Source organism: Amphiprion ocellaris, chromosome 3 (genome assembly GCF_022539595.1).
Source record: "Amphiprion ocellaris isolate individual 3 ecotype Okinawa chromosome 3, ASM2253959v1, whole genome shotgun sequence".
Classification (NCBI taxonomy): domain Eukaryota; kingdom Metazoa; phylum Chordata; class Actinopteri; family Pomacentridae; genus Amphiprion; species Amphiprion ocellaris.
Genome location: NC_072768.1, coordinates 12,183,343 through 12,192,995, shown reverse-complemented (window position 1 = coordinate 12,192,995; position 9,653 = coordinate 12,183,343). Strand labels below are relative to the sequence as shown.

General features: G+C 39.7%; 1 long non-coding RNA gene across 1 annotated transcript; it reads left to right on the top strand.

The window, feature by feature from the left end:
* Window positions 1-5,244: 5,244 nt before the first annotated feature.
* LOC129348616 (uncharacterized) lies at window positions 5,245-9,650 on the top strand. Its single transcript, XR_008601233.1, has 2 exons — window positions 5,245-6,455; window positions 9,316-9,650. It is a non-coding gene; the product is annotated as an uncharacterized LOC129348616 (long non-coding RNA).
* The last annotated feature ends 3 nt before the right edge of the window (window positions 9,651-9,653 follow it).

Sequence of the window (9,653 nt, the reverse complement as noted above, 5' to 3'; positions counted from 1 at the left end):
ATTCGGTCTTCGAATACAGCATTGGATGGATAAAGCCCCTGAAGGGAGATACAGCTACAGACTGGGTAAACAACTAGTCTGGCTGAACCTCCAACACTTCACTTAATCTAATTTTTTATCATTTCATGGCTTTGTTTTGTGTAAACTGTATAAAAAAGCAGTGAATAAAACAAGTTGCAGTTACTGGTCGAAAAATACTTTGCAACATAAAACCACAGTTTGTCCTTTACATTTGTAGTATGTTAACGAGTGAGAGGTGCTATTTCGTTACCTCTAGACCAAACAAACCAAACTTTCCCCTTTTATTTCAAGGCTTTATGCTAAGATAAGCTAAGCTAATTGGCTGTAGCCATATATTTAAAAGGCAAAAAAGAAAGTCCCCAAGTATTTTATGCAAGTACATCATTTCCTTAAAGTCAGGGAGTTACATTAGCAAACATTAGCCACTGTAAGTTAATGGTTGCCAAGTGAAGCTGTCGAGGCCTTGAGTGTGTAAAAGTGAGCATGAGTGGATCTTCTTGCTAGTAATTTAAACTTACTAATTTTAATTTAGTCAGAATGTGTTTTTCCTGTTTAAAATATGTTACATAGTTTCTCTGTAATGTCAGATTTGTGACTTTCTCTAGTAAGAAACTGTAAACTATGTTCAACATTAAAGTAGGCTTTTAGAATTATTCAACTGTATAAAAAGGTGAAGTGGTATTTTTCAGTTAGACAGTCTTTTCTCACAAGCCTGCCATGTGCTTCAGTATTATTCAAGCAACAGGAAGTACACCTTGTTCCCTCATTTCACCCATGCAAATATTTACAGTAACTGCTGGGGTATCAACAGTGGGTGGGGCACCAAAAGCTGGGGACTCCTTCCTTCCTTGTTGTATTTCAGGCCAAACAGACTGATAAACTGTGTGAAGTTTCCTGCACATACACAGAGCACTTACAACTTCAGAGGAGTGGATGATTCACCATAAACTGCAGCCTCCCCCTTGTGTAAAAGTGCACTTTTAACTCCTCCTGACACACAAAAAAAGCAGAGTTCCTCGCACCATCTGTTTTTGCTGTTGCGCAAAATCACCACCAGTGTCTCTTTATCCCTCTCTTAAGGCGAGCTGGCCCACCAGCGCCAGTCGAGATCACAGGCGTGGCCTTTCCTGCTCGCAGCGAATCGTGCGATGTGGAGTGAGACAGGAAGGAAGAGGAAGAACGCAGGCATTAAAATGCTTGATGAGGAGCCTGGTGTTCTCCCTGCTCAAGCTGTACGCCTCCTGTCTCCAGGCAGGTTGGAGCTACCAGCACACCACGCCACGCAAACAGACAAGCTGCCACCCCTGGCACAACCACACAATGGTGGGACATCACAGCCGGCATGATCCCAGAGCTTGTTTTTCATAGCCTAATTGTGTGGCAGCATGAGGGACTTCTGCATAGCTGGATTTTTATGTGCTTATATATAAATCATTTCTTTTTATTATTATCTTATGCTCTGAATGTTGGCAGGAAGCTACTATGAAGGAAAATTGAGCTCCAAAATATACAAATCCTCCATCTTTCCTTGGCGAGACTGTGGAACTTCTGGTCATGCAACAGCAGAGTCTTAATGGAGTCCTTCTGGAGACCACTGACTGAGATAATTCACACATCTCTCTCCGTCTTACAAGAAGGATCTCAGGTTTTGCTGGCTGTGTGGGTGACGCACGTATTCTCTCTGGGTTGCATGTCTCTCAATCACGTGTTTATTCTCAAGATGACACATTTTCTCCTTTGTAGTGACTTATATTGCTGCAGATGCGGAGCAAAGTACAGACAGTTATATGAGCATCTCTGCCGGTATCGCCCTGCAGACAGGATGTGGGGGTGGAGGAGGTGGTTTCAGTTTGACTGATTTATCTCTTCAGTCACACCTTTTCTTTGGATTATCAGCTCCTGAGTGCCCAATTTCCGGGTGAAAATTCTACACAAACTTTGGTATCTTCAGTGCGATGAGAACCTCGAGCATGGGTTATTTTTAATGCATTATCTCGGTGAAAGCACAGGACAATGTGTGAGGAAAGGAAGACGAGGATGAGGGGGTGGTTGGGTGGTGCTACCCGCCGCTGATTGGTGCACCCAACCTAGACTCACTCAAAGTCGAGAGCGTGGGAGGCTGGAAAAGGGTCTATGCTCCACTGAGGTGTGTGGGCATAGCTCACTTTGAGAATCAGTGGAAATACTCCACAAAAAAAAAAAAAAAAAAGGAGGAAGAGACATGGTCAGCCGCTGCAGCAGTGGTCCTAATCACACGCAGGCCTGCGTTCATGTCTTCCTTCCTCCATGCTAACCCCCAGAAGGCAGGCTGAAGGGCCATGTGATGCCACCCACTCTCAAGTGCAGTGCATGGCAGGGCTGGCGCTAGATCTTGCGGAGCGGGTGGGATGAGCTCAGATATTGGAGGCTGGCACTGACTGAGAACAAGGCTTAGCTATGGGAGGTGGGTGGGTGGGGGGGTTTGGTATACCACTCACTGCAGCAGAGGCATCAAAGGCAGCAGCCCTGCTTAAAACGGAACTGTAACTCCTGTCAGGTGGAATGGCTTCCAATCCTGTTTGAGGCGAATTGTGCGGAGAGGATTTAAATATTCAATTTATACACCCATGGATATGCGTATTTGTCCCACATTTTAATTTCATCATCATAATGAGACAACTGCTTACCATAAAAATCAATATTTATGAACTATTGTGCTCTGTCAAGGCCTCCATCGGGCTGTAATTATGTGTGGAAGGAGACAGATGCATCTACAAATAAAATGCATCATGGTGTTTTTCAGTATGATTCTTGGCTGGAACTGATTTGAGTGTATTTGACAACATGGAGGCTGTTTGAGGAGGAAACAGGCCTGCCAAACTACTGCTGTATGCCTGATAGAGCTCTTTGTAGCTTTGAAAAGCAAAGGGAGGTCCCTCATGCAGATTCAAAGGAAATTCTGAGAAAAGGGGATCCAGGAAAGAAGACAATGTACTCGGTCTTTTTCAGTACTTGTTATGGAGGGCGCGTAATACAAGAGCCGGGGATACATTGCTGTAAAGAAAGAGGCCCTCATGAGCCATTGTGTGACTAACACTGGACGTCACGTGGTGATGTAATTTATCTTCAAATCCCGACAAGTCAGTCCATATTATGAGCAGCCACAGTCCAGCTGAACCACGGGGCAAAAGTTGAAGAAGTGAGTCTAACCCACACCGTCGTCTCTGATGGTCACGAGACTTTACGCTCAGAAGTATGCAGTTCATCCCATACATTGCAGGCTGCTGCCCACAGAGCAACCTTTTCACTCTCACTCCACCAACTCCAGCCTGCTGCTGGTCTACAAACAGTACACACTTTCAAAAAACAAAGGCCTGCTTCACCTCAAACTCGTGAAGAAGAAAAAGTCTTAAAGTTTGTCATACTTTTTGAAGCTTATTCTTTCCAGTGTATTTCACAGTTCTCACAAACAGTGCAGGCACCGATTTCTTTGCACTTTTGTTCACTGTGACAGGCCATTGTTTCACTTTTTTAACTATTTGGGTGCGCTACGGCTTAACAAAACTTTAAAGTAGAGTTTTAAAGTTGCTCTAAGCTCAATGCAAATATCAGTGTTCACCCTAAAGTGTGCCAGTGTGCTTTCTTGCAGTTTTTTACATTTCTTAACATAAAAAAAAATCGACTGTAAGAAAATGAACATTACAGATTCCTGTGTGAAATCAGTGATGTTGTAATTGGCAAAAGCTTGTTAATACACTAGACAGAAAGTTTCAACTATTCTCACGAGCTGCTCCGTTTCCCTGCATTTAAAGATTAAATTAAGCTGTAATTAACTTCATCCCTACGTTGCTGTGATGACAAATAAATCTCTCTGAATACCCTCTGAGTCATTTCTGAGTGGTGTTCGTCTTGATATGTGACTTGAGCTCACTTACAGAAAGCCCACACCTGATTTAGCCATCGCAGGTAGGCGAGGACGCTTCCCATGAATGCATTTGCAGATTATTCTGCAGGGTTTTTTTTTTCGCAGGCCTGTTTTGCTGCTTGGTGTTAGTCCTCCTGCCAATGTAGGAGTGTCTCTGGAGGAATAAGGGAGAGTTGCAGCTCTCAGCCTGGAATGCTGCCCTACTTGGCAGTTCACTGAAGAATCTCAACTCCATAAACCCTGGACCGATTTTGGTGGGAATTTTCCATTTTTTCTGTTATGCCCGACGAGTTCAAAAAGCCAACTGAGGATAAATTATCCTTTTCTGGCAAAAATGTCCTAGTTTAAAATTTTGGAGAGAGGCTATTGAGGTGCATTGTGGGAAATGTAGGATTCAGCTATTTTTGGAGGTTGACCCATATTTGTGGCCAAAAATCTGGATATTTCGGCCTTCAAAGCATCACTTATGAGCATCATTTTTAAACAGACTGCACCAGTGATTTTTTACTATACTTCTGTAACTCTGGAAAACTCACTACAGACAAGCAGAAACATATATCTGTGAAGCAGAGGTCAAGGGGTCCGTGTACGGATCTGGTAATTGGATTTTCCGTTCTGAAACGGGTATTGAAAAACAAAAAACGAGTGGTTATTTGATTTTCGTTTTAAAATACAAAAATTAAAATACAAGGCGTTTTTCCTTTTCATAATCAAAAAGGGATATACGATTTTGTTTTAAAAAATGCTTTGATTTTCGTTTTATATTTAGAATAACAAGAAAGTAAAATCAGTAAGAGTCAGAAACGAAAAAAGGTCCGTTTTTTTCATTTCCTGAGACCGGAAGTGGTCATCAGCAAGTGTGGAGCCAAACAGAGTACGGTGCATAGACTGTATATAATTTTTTTTCGTTAGTTTTCATGGTCAAAATGAAAGATCAGGTGGCCGATCTTAAAATAAATCAATATTGATTTTTTTTACAGAGCGTTAAAGTTTTGCGAAGCCAGGGGGCGGGGTTACTTGATTGACAGTCCGGTCTGGAATGATTGACAGGTCCTATGGAGGAGGCTGCAGAGACTCTGCTCTCTTCGTTTGGATTAATTCTGATATAATAACTGTTGGTTTATTTATCAGTGGAGCAGCACAACATTTTCCACAGACAGTTTTCCTGCCCGTTGGCTTGTTTTAACCAGTTTTCTACCTTCGGCTGATTCTACCAGCAGACACTGACAGGACTCTGATAGTTCGGTAAGTAAATGTTTATTTTCGTATCGGTGCCGCTTTTAATGCACTTTATATGCAGCTGTAGTGTCAGATATAATGTGTGCCATGCACTCCAGATGTTGGTGGAGTTTGTTTCAGTGTGTGTTGACCAGAGACGAAAGTTAGCATAGTATATATTAGCTTTAATGTTAGCGATGCTAACCGAGCTAGCTGCTCAGTCGTAGCTTGATTAAAGCTAACGTAGCATCAAGCTAATGCGTTGAGTTTCATGTAAACAGCTGAAGTGTGTTGTGTTCCTGTAATGTGGTTCATTAAGTTCATAAAACTGTGGCTGGTTGACATTAATGTAACGTTCAGGAAACTTAAATGTGATTAAAACAGTAACGTTAATATTTTAGTTGTCAGTAATCAGCTTTAATTTGACACTAAAACAGACTCTGAGTTTTAAATGACATCAGTTTCATTAATTTGTTGAAAATTGTCTCATTTGTTGTTGTGATGTTGCTGCTGATTCATTAAAAGCAGATGATCCATGTTGAAGATACGTTTAGTTCTACTATCAGAAGTACAAGAAGGAAAATGAAAGTTTAGTTCTGCTACATCAAAGATTTCAGGATTAAAATAACTAAATGAGTCTTTATGCCTCAAACTTTATTTTTACAATAAAGAAATAATGAAATAATCACAGATAATGAAAATATAAATAGCAGAGAAAACCTGAGAGAATAATTTCCTGAAAAGTCTGTGAAGGAAAAGCAGCTTTTTTATCCTGAAAGATCAGAATCAGCTCCAACATCTGCATCTGACAGCATCAAGTCAACCAGAAAGAAAATAAAAAAGAAAATGACTTTTTTCTGATCACATCTGTTCCGCTGCTCACAGTCTGCTGCTGCTCACATTCTTCACATTTATTGTCCACTTTTAAAAGTTCAGCAGACAGGTGCTCTGCTTTGGAGTGTGACGATGTCGTGGGTGATGTGGAGAGTGAAGTTTCCGTTTCACCCACAGCGTGCTTTAGGGCATCCGGGTCGGACTTGATGTTTGAAATACTGACCGACAGCTCAGATTTAACTGTCTGTAGTTCGGTTTTGATGGGTGTTAAACTTTCACTCAAAGCTGCCAGGAGCTGGGTCTTTAAAATAACCGCCGTCTCGTTACAGAGTGAAAGTAGCAGTTCCTCCTTAAGGTCAGAGATTGCAGCATCTGAGGGCCTCTTCAAAAGAAGACGTAGTTGATGAAGGCGTTCTGGAGCAGGACCAGAAAGACCACGACCAAGCAGCCTTGAGATCTTAGGCAGCATCTCCCTCAGGTGGGTGTCAACGGTGTTCACGGTCAGGTCTGTGGTAATCCCGTCAAAAAACAAAACAGAAAAATTGATTATAAATCAACATGTAACCAAAGCACTCAGGGTATAATGCCATAGTATAGGATGTAGTTCAGAAAATGTCAAAGTATAGGATACTTTTCAAGAATAACATAGTATGGCCTGTAGTTCATAGTATACCTTGGCAAAAAAAAAAGATTATTATGTCGTTCAAAAAGGTGAAAAATGATAGGATGTTGCCTAAAGTTGTCATGTATGACATGTGGTTCAAAAAATGTCATAGTGCAGTATATTGTCAAAATAGTATGTTTTTCAAGAAAACTTCAGAGTATAATATGTCATCTAAAAAATGCCATAGAAAAATATTTCATTACACAAGTAAAAGTATAGTAATTTTTAAAACTGTCCAAATTCTTATACGTTGCTAAAAAACAAAAAAAAAACTAAAACAAAAAAAACGTCAGTAATATGTCAATTTAAAAAGCCTATAGTATAGAGTGTCGCCCAACAAACGTCATAGTATAGCATGTCGCTCTAAAAATGTCATAGTATAGCCTTTAGTCCAAAAAACGTCATAGTATAGCATGTCGCTCTAAACATGTCATAGTATAGCATGTCGCTCTAAAAACGTCATAGTATAGCATGTCACCCAAAAAACGTCATATTATAGCATGTCACTCTAAAATTGTCATAGTATAGCATGTCGCTCTAAAAACGTCATAGTACAGCATGTCGCTCAAAAAATGTCATAGTATAGCTTTTGGTCCAACAAACATCATAGTATAGCATGTCGTTCAACAAAATATCATAGTATAGCATGTCACTCTAAAAATGTCATTGTATAGCCTTTGGTCGAAAAGACGTCACAGCATAGCATGTCGTCCATAAAAACATCATAGTATAGCATGTCGTCCAAAAAACATCATAGTATAGCATGTCATCCAAAAAAACATCATAGTATAGCATGTCTTCTTAAAATCGTCGAAAAAAAATGCGATTTTTCAACATGTTGTAAAAACGTGCCATATGATGAAATAATGTAAAGGAGGCCGTGAAAAACACTCCAGGGAGGTTTTCTTTGAAAACACAATCATCATGAATTTTGGCGCAAAAAAACGCCCTAGTATACTATGTCAAAAAAAATGAGATTTTTCAGCATGTTGTAAAAACGTGCCATATGATGTAATAATGTAAAGGAGGCCGTGAAAAACACTACGTAAATGTTTTCTTTGAAAAAAAAATCATCATGAATTTTGGCACAAAAAAACGCCATAGTATACTATGTCGAAAAAAAGAAGCGATTTTTCAGCATGTTGTAAAAACGTGCCATATGATGAAATAATGTAAAGGAGGCCGTGAAAAAGACTCCAGAAAGGTTTTCTTTGAAAAAAAAATCATGATGAATTTTGGCACCAAAAAACGCCATAGTATACTATGTCGAAAAAAAAAACTGCGATTTTTCAACATGTTGTAAAAACGTGCCATATGATGAAATAATGTAAAGGAGGCTGTGAAAAACACTCCAGAAAGGTTTTCTTTGAAAAAAAAATCATCATGAATTTTGGCACCAAAAAGACGCCATAGTATACTATGTCGAAAAAAAAATGCGATTTTTCAACATGTTGTAAAAACGTGCCATATGATGAAATAATGTAAAGTTGGCCGTGAAAAACACTCCAGAAAGGTTTTCTTTGAAAAAAAAAATCATGAATTTTGGCGCAAAAATACGCCCTAGTATACTATGTCGAAAAAAAATGTGATTTTTCAACATGTTGTAAAAACGTGCCATATGATGAAATAATGTAAAGGAGGCCATAAAAAACACTCCAGAGAGGTTTTCTTTGAAAACACAATCATCATGAATTTTGGCGCAAAAAAACGCCATAGTATACTATGTCGAAAAAAAAATGCGATTTTTCAACATGTTGTAAAAACGTGCCATATGATGAAATAATGTAAAGTTGGCCGTGAAAAACACTCCAGAAAGGTTTTCTTTGAAAAAAAAAATCATGAATTTTGGCGCAAAAATACGCCCTAGTATACTATGTCGAAAAAAAATGTGATTTTTCAACATGTTGTAAAAACGTGCCATATGATGAAATAATGTAAAGGAGGCCATAAAAAACACTCCAGAGAGGTTTTCTTTGAAAACACAATCATCATGAATTTTGGCGCAAAAAAACGCCATAGTATACTATGTCTAAAAAAAAAAAGCGATTTTTCAACATGTTGTAAAAATGTGCCATGTCATGAAATAATGTACAGGAGTATAGCCTTTGGTCTAAAAACGTCATAGTATACCATGTTGCTCAAAAAACGTCATAGTGTAGCATGTCGCTCTAAAAATGTCATAGTATAGTATGTAGCTCTAAAAACGTTACAGTATAGCGTGTCACTCTTAAAACGTCATAGTATAGCATGTCGTCCAAAAAACGTCATAGTATAGCATGTCGCTCTAAAAATGTCATAGTATAGCCTTTGGTCCACAAAATGTTGTTTTGTCCTGGCTGTCTGAAGTAGGTGAGGAGCAACACAAAAACAGTCCAAACACTGGTTTCCAGAGGGTTAGACGAGTATTTATTTGAAAGAGTAAGTTTACAACAACACAACATGTGAGGGGGTTAAAAGCAAATGGGTGTTAGTAAAATAAAAATAAATAAACAGAACTAAATGTGAACTTCATGTTGACATTGATGGGCATTCCAACCAGGAACAAAGTAAAAGATAATCAATACGAAAAAAAACTCTTCCTGTTCACCTCTTAAAACCCAAAAACACACCGCAGTAGCACCCTAAACTAAAACTACCAATGGGTTTCCTGTTTTCCTTTCTGAACAATTCAAAGGTCCCTCTCTATCTCCCCACACATCCACCAACCACTGGAACACATCTCGAAAGTTCTGCCAGGCCAGCTCAGCTTCCCCTCAGAAGAAGTGCCGCCACCTGCCAGATGAAGGAGCCTTTTGAGAGGCAGCTGGCATCGTGATTGGACTGTACTTTGGTCTGTTCCAATCCAGCTTCAGCTCCAGAGACGGCAGGCGGGACGAGTCAACGGAGGCCGGGTGGACGAAGGCATGCAGCTGAGTACAATCCAGAAAACAACAGAGGAGGAGTGCAGTGGCCCAGGGCCAGAACAAACAGAGTAGCATCGTATGTCTCTTAGAAAACATCATAGTATAGCCT